This window comes from Canis aureus, chromosome 18 (assembly GCF_053574225.1).
Source record: "Canis aureus isolate CA01 chromosome 18, VMU_Caureus_v.1.0, whole genome shotgun sequence".
Classification (NCBI taxonomy): Eukaryota; Metazoa; Chordata; class Mammalia; order Carnivora; family Canidae; genus Canis; species Canis aureus.
The window spans coordinates 7,271,557-7,290,464 of NC_135628.1; the positions used below are offsets into that span (position 1 = coordinate 7,271,557).

Consider the following 18,908-nt stretch of genomic DNA (forward strand, 5'->3'; position numbering starts at 1 on the left):
AGATTTCCAATGAACATTTGAACAAGTAAACTCTATTACATCAGATTCTAAAATTTAGGACTTTTTAGCTGTGATTTACCTTTAAGAACAAATTATTTTCTCTGCAGATTTATATTTAAATTAGACTTCAGAAAGAATGAGAAAAATATTGAAAAATCCTTTATATAAAAAATTTTGTTATGAAAACTGCAGATCATGCTAAATTCTCATTTCAATTCACTAAGGACATCTACGGTAATGGTTCCCTCCCCATTTGGTCATCAGAATCGCACAAGAGGCTATTTTATAGAGAGAAATTCTTGGGCTCCACTCCCAAAGATTCTTAATTAGGTTTGAGGTGGGCTCTGAGAATGTCAGTTTTTTAAAAGCTCCCTAAGTGATTCTGATGACTAGTGAAGTCTGAGGACTACTGCTCTACTAGGTAAAATTTTGATAACCTTTGTAATTGTAGTCATGTTTATTACTATTACTATCATTATTATTCATTATAATGATATCATAGTGCATTACACAATGCACGGGAAATGAAAAGACATCCCCTGACCATTCATTGGTTCCATTTCCACTATATTCTACTCATTACGGACAGTACTATGGAAGAATCAAACATTTTAAGGCTAAAAAAAAAAAAAAGACTTGGAAAACGTTTCATTAAATTTCTTCAAGCTGTGCTAAGGAATTAGGCCTAGAGAAGTTAAGTAATTTACCAAAGTCACAAAATTTTTAGATAGTATTTAGACTCCAAGCATTCTAGTTTTTTTCTTTTATTTTTTTTCACTATACCACCAACTTTAAAGGTGTACACATAAAAATAAAATTAAGACTTTTAAATAATTTTAGATTATCCTACTCTCCCTTTTGTTCCCAGTGGATGACATCCCTTCTTCAAAATCCTATACCTTACTCACTCTACCCTCTGTGGAGAACTCTATCAGAAACCACTGGGAAAGCCTTTGGCCTGCTCTCCTCATTCATGCTTTGAGAAACTTCTTGTGCTTCCAGGTAATTGTTGTATGGAGCCACTTCTATCCGACTCCCCTATTGTCAGGTCCAGAGGGCATCAGAGATCTGGACTCAAGCAAAAGCATTCAGAGGCTATTAGTATTACTTTAGTTACATTACGGTTAAAAAAGCTTTTGAGAGTTGGCGTGGGATCATATACAACATTGTTTCTATGGGAACAGGAATTCCTGTTTCCAAACAACAGGCTCAGAAATGGTTGTGTGCAACGAAACCTATTAGTAAGTTGGGGACAGCCTGTTAGTGCATCTTAGTTAATGAGAGCATTCATAAACACGCTTCTCTCATATTAAGGCCTATGCCTTTCTGTTCACTTTGAAAAGGTCTTGCAGTAATGCAGATTGGAAAACCCATAAACAGGCACCCAGACATAGCTTTAAACAAGTATAAAGCCAATAATGAATTATATTGAAAAAGACAATACCCAAATTAAACCATAAAAAAATCTTAGGTTATAATACAACAATTTCTAGCCAATAAATTAATAAAAATATACAATTAGCATTTAACTGTAATTTATTATGCTAGTTTACCATTTATATCTCGTTTTTAAAAGTTTTTTTTTTTTTTGGTAGGGAGAGAAAGTAGTATTTTATGCTGTATTACTGAAAATTAATTATAGGACTAATTATAAAAAATACAACATATGCAAAGTAAATGATTATGCAACATAAAATTTATCAGTTAAATATAACCTCAGATTTACAGAAAAGGAAAGTTGACTTTCATGAGAAAATAATGTAAGCAAAAGTTAGTTGGAAACGCCACAGTGGAATATTCTTCTTTAAAGTTACTAATGAATTATGAATTTAATGTACCATTAGTAAGAACAAATTTTCATTTTGTAGCATAACTGTCTAGCCATCAACCCCTTAAGTTTAACTTCTCCTCTACTGCATTTCAGTACATGTCCTAAGGCAAGTTGTCTGATAAATTCTCCTCTAAAGATCTGGCTGGTCTTTGGTTCTCCACTGAATTTATTCCTTCCCCCCTCCCCACATACTCATTGATGCAAAAGCTTTCTGTTGCAGGATTCTTTCTTTGATTTATATCTTTTTTCATTGCACCAGCACACAACCAGTTTGTATCAAGAGACATAGAGAAATGTCAGTATGTATTTTTTAAAGTGCCCTTTATTCTATCGTTATATCCATTTGGTTCAAAAGATTATACATTTGTCTATGGAAAGTCTTAACTTGGGGAAAAGTTTGAAATTAGAAAATCAACCTTATAAGTTATGAATATGCAAAATGAATGCTTTCACAGAGGCAAAAGTTAAGTCTGAACTACATATTTGTTCCTATCTTCTCCTTATCATCCTATTTTCATTTGCCATCCACTTCTAGTCCATTTCCTCTGCTTTTCTTTATCAAGCTTTAAACACTGAATAATTGGCATAGCCATACAGAGACTAGCTGGATGGAAGGACACTGGCCATTATGAATTCAGTTATAAAAACAGAATAAACACATCGGTGACAAACCATGAAAACCCAGTGTCTTCACCAATAACCAGTGCAGTTTAATTGCATTGAGCTGAATATTTTGGCTCATCTCATTCAGCAGGTCTCATTAGAACATTTTTTTCTTTTTTAAAAATTTTATTTATTTATTTATTTATTTATTTATTTATTTATTTAAAAAAGGGAGAGAGAAAGTGTGCACAGGGGGATGGGTAGAGGGAGAAGCAGACTCTGCACAGTGGTGAGTCTGATGCAGGGCTCCATCCCAGGACTCTGAGATCCGGACCTGAGCCAAAATCAAGAGTCAGATGCTCAATCAACTGAGCCACCCAGGCACCCCTCATTGGAAATTGAATTGTGAAAGTTTAAAGTAAGACACAGCAACAAGAATCACTTCTTCTATGCCATGACGATGGTGTAGTCAAAAAAGTGATGTGAGCTTCTCCTCTGCTCATCTTTCAGATGTCAGTGTTTCCCAGTTCTCATTCATTTTCCTTTTTCTTATTACTCTATCCACTGGCTGCTACCTCTCAGCCTCCTCTGCATGTCTTCTATGTTTTCCAACTTTTATTGTTAAGTCTGTGGTTGTCTTCTTTTATTCCTTTCCCATTGATTCTCATCTCTCTCTTCCCTCATTCATCAGATGCCCTTTCTCAGATTTATGATTCTCAATACCATCTGTATCCTGAAAACTCAGAGATTTATATCTCCAGTCCCTGTGTCTTCCATGAACTCGATATGCATGTCTATTTGCCTTGATCATAACATTAGCCTCTGAAATAAGCACATGAAGTTTAACATTTCATCAACTGAACTGCTTATTAACAAGCATCCCTCTGACAAAACTATTCCAAAACAAAAAACAAATCAAAGCCAAATAAATCAAACCAACCAACCAACCACCACCACCAACAACAGCAAAAAATGGTTGTTCTTTCTCAGTTCAACATTTTGGACAAATCCTAAATGTTGCAATCATCCTTATTATTTTTCTTTATCATCCCCCACATCAATCCATTCAGCAAAATCTTCAGAATGCATCCAGACTTTGCAACCAGCCTCATGTAAGCTCCCATCATTTTTTCCCTGCTCTACCTTGTTTCTCCTTTTTCTCTTTTTCACCCCCTTCCATACACTTTGCACACAGCAGCTAAGGCTGTTTCTCTTACCTTATAAAATTAAAACTTATGTCATTCTCTACTAAAAAGCTCTTTAATGGCTCACATTTCTAAAGGAATATTAAAGGGTTAACAGTGAGACTGAAGGTAGAGTCTTCTTACAGCTCCATCTCTCCCTAATATCCTTAAGGAGATAAGGGTTCTAGAAGCCTTTCTTTCTATACAGATGCCCCGTGTGACAGCTAATCCAAAGCACTTAAAGGCTGCAGCACACTCTTGTTATGACTAGACCGTAAGTCCCATGAAGGTAAGTAAGGTCCCTGCTAGCTTAATTCATCCACGTATCCTTTGGTTTCTTGTAGCTCATTGTACCTCACAGTTCGGTGCTAACAAAGAGTGGCTAAATGAATGGCTGACTCTTTTGATTGTCCACTTTTGGACTGGATGATCCCTCTGTCAGGAAAATCACTACTTCTTCTTGCCCTTCCTCCCTTTTGTATATTTGTCAAACCCTAACTCATCTTTCAGGATGAAGCTTGAGTTTCACTTTGTTTGCAAAGTTGTCTGACCTTGCCAAGCAGAAAGAAGTTCTGCACTGTTATTCCATAGTCCATTCACTATCTATCATATCTAAAGGAACACTTTAGTTGTTTACTAAAAATGTCCTTTCTTTTAAATTAATTATTTAATAAAAATATGTGTGTGTCCTCAAGGGTGAGAAATATGCCCTATTTAATCTTTTAAAAAATAGTACTGACAGTTTATTTCTAATAGTTCCTGGCACATAGCAGGTACTTACTGTTTTCTTAGAGATGAATACTAAATATTATCCTTTGCACTTAGGAGAAATGAGTTAAGTATATCCATTTCTGCAAAAGAGCCAGCTAGTTGTACACTCAATGTACATCGCCTCCTTATTCCTTACTAACAGAAACATGATCTTATTAGAGAAGGAAATGTGTCCTCCTGAAAACTATGATACTCTGTCTCCTGTAAAGTTAGGGATGGCTATGGGGCATAGTTCTAGTAGATAAGACATTAGGAAAGTCTGCAGTGGTCTTGGCAAACACCTCTGTTGACCTGTTACAGGCATTCTTTTGCCCTTGGTTGTACCCGTTCTCCCTACATATTTGGGACACAGTCCTTGCTACCTTGTCACAAGGGACAGGCCAAGAGTATTACCAAAACTTCAGCTGTGACATCTTTTAGACATTGAGTCAATACTAGCAAGTGATAACCTCTCATCTTCTTTGTTTTATGTAAAAAATTAATTCCCCCATTTTTTCTTAGTTTTTAACATCTCTTTTACTTGTGTTAGAATACTATTCTTAACTGATAAGAGTATCTGTAAAATGAATAGAGCATTATCCTTGAGGTGAGGAATACATTTAGAGTCCTGAGATCCAGTTCAACTTTAGCTTTTGGTCAAAGTAAGTTATTATGACTCTATGTATACAACGGTAAAATTGCATCCTATAAAATACATCACAGTTATGTATGAACGAACCATCATCGTTGAAATATTACTCAGAATTACTCCACTTCTACTTACTAAGAGAGTTTTAAGAAGAAATTAATAGATTTTTAGCCCCTTAGAAAGAAAAGCATCAGTTTGGAGTTTTACGAAATTTTCCATTTTGCCTAATTTCCAATTTGCCAAATATGAGGCTCCTTAGTTATTGATGCAAAAGTCTGTTTTTTTGTTTCTTTTTGAAGCCAGGCAGTAAGAATATCACTTCACAATAATATATTTCAAGATATTTATGTTTCAAGATATACATATTTCAAGAAACTGATAGTGTTACACATCTTCAATAGTATCTTATTTTCAGAAATAGGTAGTAAATAGAAATAGTTAAGCATGACATTATAACATATATTTTTATCATTGAATAACACTTCTTTTCACAGTTTAAAGTCCTAATAAAAAAACAATCATAAAAGTCCTTGCATAAGATACCCTGAGGTACCTCCTCATACAATAACCATCCATACCAGCCCATAATGAATTTAGCTTCTGGGTAACAGATGTTTTCAACATTTCAAGAATTCCTAGTGAGTGCTAACCATTGAGCACTTCATCAGTGCACTATGGCCAGCCATGGAGCCCTAAGAACTTTGAACTCATGATATTTGAAAGAACATTATAAATACTTAAACTGGGTTGCAATAAATACAAAATATTTTGTGTAATATTTAATACCGACACTTAAACATCTTCCAGAATCTGTCTCTATGCAAATATAAAAATAAAGAAACTAAGGGAAAACATACCTTGATCATTAGTATATTTCAAGTGAAAAGAAATCTCGAATCACTATATTCAAAGGGGTGACATAAAAGTAATTAATAAAATTTGGTAACATGATTAAGTTTTTCACCATTAACATTTTGGTATTACTAATACATGATTTCTTTCCTGTTTCTGTGCCCCATATTTTGTCTTAGTTTAAATGATAGTGCAACTATACATTAATTAATATCATGGTAAAGTGTTTATTTAAGACCTCAATTTCATGAAGAAAAAAAATTTGGATGCGCAAGTATTATATTACCATAAAAACAAAGTAGAAACAAAATGCAAAGATGGAAAACTTGTGTCAAGATAGGATAAACCTGCCAAAGATCTTACGTCCATGGATGGGTAACCAATCTGATTATCTGGTAGATTGCTCAGTTTTATGGTTTATGTCGCCTTATGGTAAATAATCAAACACCATTTTGATATTCTTATCAGTATATTATTTCCCTCACTAAGCAACTATTTATTTAAATGTTATTTAAGTGTTAACTTATTTAAGTGCAGGTACCGACTGATCTGAATATCAGCTTTTTTTGCTAGCTTTTAAAATTTGGGAATAGAAATAGCAAAGAGAAAAAGGTTAGTGATTTTAAGGTGTTTCAAAGAACTATAAATGGCAAAAAGCTTGTCTAAAGACACATTCAGGAAACAGCATACTCAGGAAAAAGCAAGCAGAATGGAGTTTAGGTCTGGCACAGAAATACACGACAGGCCTGTCAATGTTCTCCCAACCTTTCCCTTTATCCATAACAGACGTAAGTCCTCCATAGGAGCCACTGAAGACAGATGAACCCTTAGGATCCTCATGAACATAGAAAATTAATTGTAGGTGCATATGTGCAGGTGCATGTAAGATAGTATCTATTGCCATCGATGTCTTAGTAAAACTGGTAGAAATGGAGACCCTCAAAAGAAGTTCTAACAGACTGGTAAGAGCTTTCTGGTTTGGTTTTGAAATTTAGATAGCATAGACATTCTGGTTTTGTTTTGAGAGCAATCACCCTAACTTCATCTATTCTTGAATCTCCAAATACTGCTAAAATAGTTTGTAAAACCCGATGCATAAATATGTATATAAATTAAATCTCCCTGTGTTAAAATAATTGAAAGGAACAAATACAAAGAATCACAGAAAATAATGAAAAGCCTGACGTTTTAAATGTAATTCTGTTTCATTAATTTCAAGCACATATAGCAACTTGAGCACTTAAGCTAAGTGTCGCCAAGTAGAAATCCTGCTGACCTGCCTTAATTAACAGAAAAGAATAATTTGTAATTAGCACATTATTTATATGAGAATGAGTGCTCCTACATGAGTTTAAGTGTTTGAAAACAATTTGATTCCTTAAATCCTCTCCCCCCATCGATTTAATGAGTAACTTGTGTAATTAATCTAACATTTATTATATAAATTAGTGAGATGTTACTTCAAAAAATGAGAAAGACAACAAAGGAGTATAAAGAACTATGTTGGAGGACATGTGGATATGGAAACCTAATGGCATGATCCGAATTAATAAGTAATTGACTAATTGTTAAAATGGTTAGTTTATAATAAAAGCAGCCAAATTAATTGTCTAGTCTAGAGATGCAGTTTGAGTTCAAGTTGTTCTCATGAAAAAACTGATGTCAAAGCTGAGTGAAGTCCTAAAGATTTTTTTTAATCCAATACCAAATGCTTTTAAGCTAGTCATTTAATTTCTGTCTACCTGATAAAGGAAAAGAAGGGGTCACAACGAGGTTATGATTATGTCCATGATTCCAAACATCTGGATGAAACCTGAAAAATGTATCCATATATTGTATGTATGGAAAACATCTGTCTATTTGCATAATTTGTTTAGTTTTCATCCAGATGCTTAGCATGTTGACACAACCTTCTTCTCTGCGTGACTCTTTTTCTCTTTTGGGTGAAGAGTGATGCAGCATCTTCTCAAATATTTTAAAACCCTAAGTATGAAAGATGAAATGTGTTACAAACATTGCATATAACTTCTGTGGATTCTGCTTTAAAAAGTGAGTGGAATATAGTGGAACTATTTTTAATATTGACACAGAGGGGCAGAAATAACTCTTGTTATCAGCTTATTGTGGTATGTCAAGCTTTCACTATACAAATGTTGCTGAGGGTATAATCTGCATAAATATAGGTGAAAAGGCAGATATTATCATCATGGTTCAACATTCTTTTGAGAAATTTAAATGAAAGTAACTGACAATATTGTCAAGGTAAGTAGGACAAATGGAGAGAAAGAAGTAATTAAAGATTCTGAATAATTGCTTAAAATAATCAATATAATACCTAATGTAGAGTATAGATTATGAGATTAAGAAAAGTAAATTAGAAAAATATAGAAATTGAATTGACTTTACAGATTACAGTAAGAAATGAACTCTGTGGCTTTTAAATTAACCTACCGAATGGAAAATTATCAAAATAAACACTTGCAAGAACTACATTAACACTTTCAAAATCCTTCTCCAACATTTTATTTTCATGTACTACCTCGCCATCCCATTTGGGACGTGGATTTCTATAAATTGTTTTGAATCTAAATTTGTCTTTATCCTTGGTTAGGGATAGACATATGGTCTTTTTAAAATGGATTCTATTATTCATGCCCACAAATCCATAAAAATGTATTTTATTGGTATTTGCCCATAAGACAGAGAAGTAGCAATATTTTATTAAGGAAAAAACAGGGAACAGAAAAGAGCAATGTCATTTGTTAATGAAGCTCAACCATAAGAAAAAGATAATATTAACGTTTATATTAAAGCCAGACTGGAGAAATGAGTAAACAACTTTCATTAGTAGTAAAAGGTGAATGAATTTAACTGGCTTAACTTAAAAGACAAAACTCAGACAAAATGAATTACATTAGAATTCACGCTAAATATAAAATTAGAATAAAAGTATCCTTGATAGAATAAAAGTATCCTTGATGTTGATAGAGACTAATGTCCACAAATAGGCTACTTTTGACATTTTTACATCTATATACGTTATGAAAAAGATTTACGTCCATACCCCAAAATCAGGATCATTGATCCTGGCCTCATATCATTAGTGCAGTTTACCCGTTGTCATCCTTAGAGAGCACTGGTCTATTCTGAGTATTTGGGTTTGCACAGATTTTCAATGACAATACAACACACATATAAGAAAATCTTTGGGATACATGGATGCTTCTGAGTTAACTTATTTTAGAAAATTAAATGAACGTGCTATTTTGTCATGTCAAATTTGCTGCCACTTGAACATGTACACTTATAAAAAACACCAACTGAAAAATGCATAAAATTAACAGACTGACTCGGGATGTATTTTGCTTTGAGTAGAAACTGATCCAATAAACTTCACAGGAAGAATAAAGTAAAGTAAAACAAAAAAAGCACAATGGTCTTTCTGTGTGCTACTTTCGCCTGTGCCATGCCTGAGCAGAGGAAAAGAGTTTCACTCCTGTTGTTTATTGATTTTCTAGATTAAGAATCCCAGTGAGAGAATTGTAACAGACAACCATAAAATTATTTTTGGTGTGCTTATTTGCCTTTCCCTTGCATCTATTTGGCCTGTGCCTGTAGACAATTATGCGTTCTAGCCTAGACTCAGGTGCTAATAATGAAGGACAAATAGAATCATATGTGTAAACTTCCCCTTCTGATGAAAATTTATATTAACTTTCTGCCACTGTAAACAGAACTGCATAGCTCAGCGTCCCTGATGAATTGGTGATGAATTCAGTCATTTATATCCCAGGAATCTGTGCATTTATGGGAAAAGATGAAAACCGTCTGTATTGTGTAACCTTGCACTTTTTGAGTAAGAAAAAGAAAACACCAGCCTGTTTAGTTCATCACTTAAAGTGTGTAAATTTCAGCTCAAATACCAGATTTCTGCATGACTCTGTCAGTCTCCACTTTGGGGATCTGTGCCAATATAAACAAGCCAAACAGTGAAGAGTGCCATGTTATCGCTACAACTGTGAACTTATACACTTTCAGCCTTCCATAAAAATTGTTATGAATATCTTTACAATACAACAGAATCTTTGTTATATACTGAAGCTGGACAGTTTGACAGTTTGGCAGCTCTGTTGGAGAACAAAGTAATTTGGGATAGATAAGAACCTAGCCAGTCTCTTTTTTTGACTAAAAACATTCCATCCTATTTTAAAAGCTGTACTTCTGAAACACTGTCAGCTTTCTTTTTTAAGCAAACTTTTCAAAGATAAGCTAGATTAATAAATACAAAACTATGGAATATTGATAAAAGAACAGTCCTTTTTTAAACATAAGGCTTAATACGTAGCACAAATATACCTCAAACATTAAAAATCTTGAATATTAATTTATAGAAACATTTAGGTGGATGTAGTTTTAAAGCCCCACAGTTTAAGAGTATACAGATGGCCTGGAAAATAAAACAAAACAAAAACCACAACTTAAGGCACATATTTCTTCCCAAGGAGTCCATTAGACATGCGGAGTGTCCATGTTAAAGACAAGAAATGGCTATTAACTCTGTCTACATGTACGTTTCTCTCATTCTAAGACTGCCAGATATATGTGTATTATGTTATCAATTAAGATATTTTCTCAAAATCTTGCCATATCTATATAATAAATATTTCAAGTAACTTAAAAGGTCAATTTAAAAAATGATTATAAAAAATGATTTTAAATTTCACTCTTCCAACCACATGAGAAAAGCAGAAATTGTGTATTACTACAATATTGGAAAATATGGCGGAGATAAAGTACCTTTTATTTTTACTTTAAACTTACATAAAGCTGGATATATGATTTGTATTTGAAAAGAAAATGCCTTTCAAGTCCATATATCATGGTTACAAGATTGCACACCTTTTCATGATACACTTTATCTCAAAGTTGTCTGTGGCTGTTCCTATCACTCTGTGTGCATGACCTTTTAGTAAGCTGAAGAAGATACAGTTATCTTCTTTTCTGACATGCAACATCTATCAATCAACATGTTTTCATGTAATTTATTCAAGGCAAATAGCAGCTCCTAAGGCTAGTGAACCGCAGCACTATCCCAGTGATTTTGATTAAGAAATGATGTGCACGGCTTAGGTGAGAAATGGAAAACGCAGAGAAGTATTGATAAAGACGTATCAAAAACAATAAAATGGAACCAAAGGACAAAATGAATATTTGAAATAATATACAGGCTCAGCATAATTAATCTTGATAACCTTGCTCAAAATCTACTCTAATAAATGGGGGGGGAGGTATAATTTGATGAACTTCCAATGATACCGATTTCGTTTACCTTGAGCGTCGGCGGCAACGCATCTGTAGTTTTGTTGGGTTAATCCAGATTTTTTTCATTGAATCAAGAATGTAAATTAAGACAAAATGATTCTTTTTCAATTTCATGCTGAAGTAGCTCAAGTTAGTGAATGTAATTTCTCCTAACAAGAAAAATTTATCACTGTACAGCTCACTCTGTTACCTCTGTAGTGAGTTGTGATATGCATTTATGGAATTGAATGGATAAAAAGATTGATAAATGTGGTAAAAGAACAGGCTGTACTTCCAGAAAAGATAGGCATAATTAAATGACTTTTAACAATTCCTCATCTCTATTCCTGCTTATAGCATCTCTTCCATAATTGCATTATCATACATTACAATTGATTTTAATGCAAAGAGATGCTTTTTTTTTTGTTTGTCTTCTCTATAGTAGCAAAAATTCCACCACAAGGTGTGAAAAGCCTTGTGTTCCAGTCCTGGTTCTACTACTAAATATCTATATTACTTTGGGTAAAGAGCCTTTGAGGCCTTAACTTCTTCATTTAATCTCTCAAATCTCTGTACCTCTAAAGTTCCAATAAAAGAAAGAACACATAACCTAAATGGACACATTACATGTATGTATATATGCATATGTATACATATATGTATGTGTATATATACATAAATACATCTACATATTTATATTTATTGTGTAAATGTATAATTTTATATTGTGGTAAATAGTTCAGGCCTCATAACACAGTAGACACTACTTAGACATCTAAATTAGCGAGTCAAATTCTCACCATTAGCTAGCCTCATTGGCTACCAGCAGATCTTTGAACTACTCGAGGCTTCAGTTTTCTTATTTTGACTACAGTATCTCTACCAATTATACACATTCTTGATCCCACTCTCTTCATTAAGAACTGTGTAGATTCTTTTTTGAACACTTCTACTTTTGGGTAAATCTTGTATGCACATAATTTTTAATATTATTTGTCGATTATTTAAAAAATCTTTCAACTTGTCAAAAGAGACTTAACTATTATTACATTGCATAAAATAAGAAGGCTAGTTGAAAGCTAAAAAAAAAAAAAAGACGAGAAAAAACGTTTTGAAATATAAGACCAAACAGGCACATCATTAAGTGTGATATATTTGCTAGAGGTCAGCCACAGATTTAATGCTAAGAATTCTAAAGCTCATACGAAGAGAGAATCATAATCAAATTACAAGGTTCATTGTATAAGATGAAAGGAAATCAGCTTCTCATGATCACAACTGTTCCTAACAGTGAAATTTGAGTTACATTTTTTCCTCATGGGATCTTAGGTAGCAAACACTGGAGAAGGTACTGAACAACATCCCCTACAAGATTCCTGGATTAAGCAAAATAGCAAATTGAATTGTTTAAATTATATGTCCCTAAAAAATTTATAATGTTCCTAAATATAGGCTGTTGGTATTAAGCCATTTTATATGGAGCCAAAATGATGGTGGTATAGCTATGAGGCCATCAGCAGGTCTGCTTAATTAGGTTAGCTTTTAGGGGATTTAAAGGAGTGCAGAAAGTGTGTATTCTGCATGCAATCCTCCACAATTACATTCAAATAAGCTTTCGATAGATACTGAACCATAGTGAGCTGGACCGTATGACTCTTCCTAAGGCCTAGTAGTATAATTCTTTTAAGCCAGTGGTTCTCAAATGTGAGCCTGCAACAGAATTATCCATAGAGTAATCACTGAACTCCACCTCCAGAGTTTCTGATTCAGTAAGTCTCAGGAGGGGTTAGGGAATCTGCACATGTTATAAATTTCCAGGTCATGCTGTTACAGCTGGTCTAGAACTCACACTTTGAGAATGGGTCCTCTGGGTCATCAGATAAGGATAGATCCATAGACTTTAACAAACAACCTGGGTGTAAGAGACTGTATCTTCCTGAGGAAAGAGAGATGCCCAACAAGGACAGGGAAATAAAACAAAGCCACCCATCCAAGAAAAGATCATCCTGACATATGCTTCAAGATAAATTATTTGCCAGACACACTTATAATATTAAAAGAGATGATACTGAAAAATGTATACTCTCTAACTAGTTGAAAATGGAATATTTACTCAAGTGTGTCCTTTGGTATAAGAATAATTTATTTCTGGTATTAATTAGATAACTATCTATCAAGATCACTTCTGGTTTATGATAATCAATCCCATGCATTGCCATATAAATAGGGTGTTAATATTCTGCTCCCAGTTACTGACCTCGTATGGTCCTTTAGAGTTAATATTATTTTCCACCACTATTTTCCAAGGCTTATACTGCACTTAACAGGACTATATTGTAACTACTTTTTTCCATATATATTTAAATTCTACTTTTACCTTCAGGAGCAAGGACTATACCTTCTTTTGTGACTCCAGTGCCTAGAATTTGGTAGCCAGTAAATATTTATTGAAATGATCTAAACAAGAGGAACAAATGTCTTTAAATGGATTAAGCCCAAACCATTGTGGAATTCATCTAAGGATAGAAACCAAACATGGTAAATGATACCTCTGCACTTCTTGATGACTATTTTAAAATTTATAAACATGTTACATTTGCAGCCTTTTCCCCCATTAGTAAAAGCAAAGCTAAGTGAAGCCAAATTCAAGAAAGAAAACCCTCTATAATAATTAAAAAATGGATTCTGTAAGGCAGTAATTAATTATTTAATAGTCAATAATTCTATACAGTAAAACATTTCAACAAGTCTTGCGTTCATAACAGATGTTAGAGGGAATGTAGCACTGGACTTGAAGACAAGTAGACCAAGGTCAAGTCAATCGGTAGTCATCCAATCTTTGTAAGGCCTTTATTGTACAGTGTTGAACTTTTATAATCTCAATTTCATTATCTATAAGTGGAAATAATAATATTGTCCTCATCTTATTTCAAAGGATCTTTCTGAAAATAATATGAGATGATGAACATAAATGTCATTTGGACGCTATAAAATTGTTTCATTATTTTTAGAGAATAACACAATTTAAAGCACGTGGTTTTGAGTAAAATGTATTCATTCCTCTTTGTCACTACTAGCTAACCGTCTAACTGCAACTTAAAAAAAACATACAAACACTGTCGTGTATTTTTCCAAATATAAGCAATTATCCTGAAATTTAAAAAGAAATAACTTGTTCTAGTCTTACAATAAAAGACCAACACAAAAGGAAAAAATGAATGCACTTATTGAGTGCACAAATAATTTAGTGACACTGAAATTCTGCTACTATGCCACTAGCAATATTCTGCTACTATGAGTATGTAACTCCTCTAGTTTACATCATTGTCAACAGATATTTGGACATTCTGAAATTTGCTTGTCATCTTTGAACTCAGTCTGGGTAAACTGGTTACTTTCTTTGATCCACCAGATTCTACTAGATTATAAGCTTCCTGAAGTCAATATTATTACACTATTTTACACACCTTTTCATTGACCACAGTATATCTATGTGTAAACTTGAGTGTAATTAGAAAATCAAATAAATAAATACTTAATAAAGCTATTGAGCAAGTCTGGATATTACTGGACATTAAAAAAGGTTGAAACATAGTTGGATTTCTTCAGGAAATTTAAATTTTATGTTGCCACATACATGCTTGAAGAGTTAAACAGCATTATAATAGATACATTACAGTGCAAGAAGCAGAGGAGTAGATTTAAGATGGTTTTCATAATATATTTCTCTTAGCTTTATTAATTTCAGGTGCTCCAATGAGCATTCTGTGCATTTTCTGAATTTGTGGGTAGGAATCAGCTTAATGTATGATAAACTGTGAACTTCCTTGCATACTAAAACTCAATTCTATATTTCTAAATTAACTAGTAATTTCTGACCATTTAGAAAAATCAATTTGTAAGAGCAAAGTTTCTAAAATATTAACTATTTTTTCTCTCTGCCTTTTTTCTATTCTTACCTATAAATGTTACCCTCTGCTAATGAGATAGAATTGACAGGACAGTCGATGCATATATAATGCATCATACTGGCACATTATATTTCTACTTTGAGACATTCATCCTTAAAAGTCTAACTTAATTATATTTTAATTTTTTGCGTGTAACATCTTAAAAATTGGAAAACATCAACCGAGGCATGTACAATTGATACTCTCTCACAGCAGAATAAAGCTTAGTATTACATTGGTGGAAGATGCCACCACATTTATATTTCTTTGTGAGAGACAAAAGTTAATATCTTTCCCTTTGTGACATAAAAATATCTTAATATAATTATTTTAATTTTTAGGAATAATAGTTATTGGTAAGGGGGAACAGCCATACCACAGAGGGATGTAAGTAAAAATTTTAAAAGTAAATCAATAATAATTGTTTATTTATTTTGGAAAATTATTTTACCATTTCTGGTATCTCATCCTACTGATATAAATTTAAGCTAAAGAAAATCTCCTGCCAGAATGGAATGTAAGGTTTTCTCTATACAATGAGAGTTTCTAAGCCAGCTCCATGATGTTTAATTAGCTGAAAAGAATATTTTGGCTAAAACTCTGTTTATCAAAAAACAAAACAAAACAAAACAAAAAGACTACTTACAATCTAATAAATACAGCACGTCTCCTCAGGCCCCAAATAACTGATTTCTCAGTTAAGTGAACACAATCACTACATAGAAAAGAGAAATGTATCAAAATTGCTGAAAGTTTGTGCTACCAAAATGGAAATTTTGTTGGTTGAGAAAAATGCAATTATAGCAGCTACATAATATCTGGAATTCTATGAAACTATTAAATGTTGGTGGTAACAGACTTTTAATGAACATAATATATTTGGCATTTTTCATAGTACCTTGCAATGAGGCATATGAATCTCGAACAGCCTGGGCTTTAGAGGGCTGCAGGGGACATGTGAGTCTCTTGACCCGCATACTGACCTGGAAATCACCAATACATTGTAGCACACGTCAAGTTTTAACTTTGATCAAGGATTCATAAAAGCCCCAGGCTTGTTAGGTTTTATAATTCATATACGTGGTAATGGGTAAAGTAAAAAATGAAAACTTTCATGCCTTCTCTGTAGGAGAGATGATGAAGATAGCTGTGACTGACTATGACCGTGATGGTACTTGCATGAACTCCATAAGACAGTGAGATTTATTGTATTGGCATAAAACTGTGCCACCCCCATCATTATTCAAATGAGAGTGAATGTTTCAAATATGAAAACAATGAAAACTAAAGAATAAATAAAATTGATAGGGCCTTTTCTTTTATGGTACTGGTAAAAGACAAGCTAAACATGATTTCAGACATTATTGTTTTAGAGAAACATGGAAGTGTGCTGTCAAGTTTTTACCAGTAGGTTGTTGCATATACATTTCAGTGGCACCAGTCTTTGTTAACAGTGAATATTAGATTGTTTCAATTTTTAAAAATATTCCAGAATTTTCAATACTATTCATTTCATATTAGTAGTGCTAAGGAGCAAAGATGTCTTCCATTGTGTTTTGCAATTTCTGATCTTTGGCAAAAATATTTGGATTTTTATTTTCATTTTCTTTCCAGTAATTACTAGTGGTCTGAGAAAACCTTATCCAAAGTACTTTAGTTTTCCATGTATGTGCCATAGTTTTCTTAAATGCTGGCAAAGATAACAAAAGAAATATTACTGCAATAGTATCATAGTCTGACTTGAAGCATCTAAAATTGTGGTGGTACTAAATTGCAACGTAGGGGTAATTTCAAGGCAATTTCTTTTCATATTATGTTATGAACACTCTATACAATTCTTTGATTCTTTTATGGAATGTTGCTTTATATTCCTTTGGGTAAAATGCCACTTAAATTTGACTTAGTTATTGCAACCTTGAAATGGTTTAAAAAGCATGCATATATATTGACATTTTAAAAATTTAATAATAAAAATTTGCCCCCAATTCTCTAAAAATAATTCTCTGGCATTTTAGAATTATGTTAATCCAAAAATCTCAGTTCTGCCACCATAGAAGGAACTGATGACATCAGTAGAATTACAGAACAAGTCTTTGTGAATCAAAGACAAAAATATTCTCTGGTTCTACTAAATAATTTCTTCTTGTCATACCATCCCGTCAACAAAGTTAACTTTTACAACGCCCATCACCTGACAAAAAGAAAGATAAAAAATGCCAAACTGCCCTACAGTCTTTCTGTGATGCAGAAAGCAAAAAGTGGAAAGGCACAAATCTATTTCTAAAGGTCACTTTTTGTTTGCATACAACTTCTCTGTTTCCTTTGGTAGATTCATTTTTCTTCTTTAACTCCCTCACTCTGAGTCTACACAGGGAGGAAAAGTGGGAAGCCACACAGTAGAAGGTTGGAAAAGACTGGATAATGAAAGGGGTGGGAACAGTGAAACTATGGTGTTAAAGAGACAAACAAATAAACACGACAAATTTCACACTATCCCCAGTTTACTCCCATGCTTATGCACTTAGATGTGAACAGACGATTTTTAAGCTGTAATCAAATACTTATTGTTTCATTTTCAATTGATTTTAAAGAAATCGCCGGGATTATGGTCTGTTTTCTGAAAAACAGCTTCTATAAACTAGCATGCGTATGATCATGCCTCTGTTATTTTGGAAAAAACAAATAAGATAGGAAGTAATTCCTTTTACCATCTAAAATTTAATCTTAACTGAAAGAAGATACTCTTTAAAAATGTGGTGTTACAATAGCTATGTATAGCAGAGATATCTTTAAAACTTTAAAAGTTTTCAACGTCTAAAATCAAGATTGATTATCATTTAGAAAGTGCCTAAAATATCACTGACAAAATGATTTGAAACAGATATAGCATCTGTTTTTGCAGGTGGAGTAACCTAATAAAATCTTAGCACACAGTGGCTTTCATTCTTTATTTTTTTCTATCAATCCTTCAAAAGTGTTCATATTTCACAGTATTGTTTTCTTAAGCCTCCAGGTTTGTGAGATCATTCACAGGAAATATATTGGGCCTTCTAGAAGCTATTTAGTAATATAATTTCAGAAGTTATAAAGTGGTTGTTAAAAGAGGTTCAATGAACACCAAATTCAAATGCTAGGTAATTTAAGGAATCCTTGGTTTTTGAAATGCATCCTTTTAATGCAATTGAAAATCAGACCACAGAAAGAGCTTAAATCTTAGGTCCTAAATTTATAATTGAATTAGTAAGTTGGGTGAAGGGTTTTGTTTGATTGCTTGTTTTTTTTTTTTTTTTTTTTTTTAACTTTTAACATAGCCATGACCATTTTTCTCACTGACAAATGTGGCTTGTCAAGAGAGCAAAACAGCTTGAAGATTAATGCTCTGAGTAAAGTTAAAAGGTAGAATCTGTATGAGATGTGTATACACCTACTTTCAATATTGTGGTCTCTCTGTGGTCACACAATCTTTAAAAATCTGAGTTTTAAAAAGGTAAATTTGTACACATGGAGAGTCATTCTATTTTATATGTATTATTTTTTACTGGTTGAGTAGACCAGCCAAAAATATAAGGAGCTTGCCTCAAGTGATAAGATCCCTTAACCTTCCTCAACTGACTTTTTCAGCAAATACTAATTTCCGTTTACATGGTTCAAAATATGTTTTGATTATTGGCTCTGCACTGCATCTCGTAAGTAGTAGCAGCTGCAGCAGAAATTGCTATTGTTGTAGAATGATGAGCCCATTTTGCAAATGAGGAAAACTGAGTTTTGGGGGGGTTCACTGTAAGGGG

General features: G+C 33.2%; 1 protein-coding gene and 1 long non-coding RNA gene across 22 annotated transcripts in view; one reads left to right on the forward strand and one right to left on the reverse strand.

The window, feature by feature from the left end:
• FOXP2 (forkhead box P2) overlaps positions 1-18,908 on the reverse strand; it is a 555,034-nt gene that overhangs the window by 170,511 nt on the left and 365,615 nt on the right. The gene's annotated exons all lie outside the window — the stretch shown is intronic.
• The window catches only part of LOC144288541 (uncharacterized), a 50,306-nt gene that overhangs the window by 15,443 nt on the left and 15,955 nt on the right, over positions 1-18,908 (forward strand). The window contains exon 3 of the long non-coding RNA XR_013356429.1: positions 869-1,002. This is a non-coding gene — a long non-coding RNA (uncharacterized LOC144288541). The remainder of the gene's footprint in view (positions 1-868; positions 1,003-18,908) is intronic.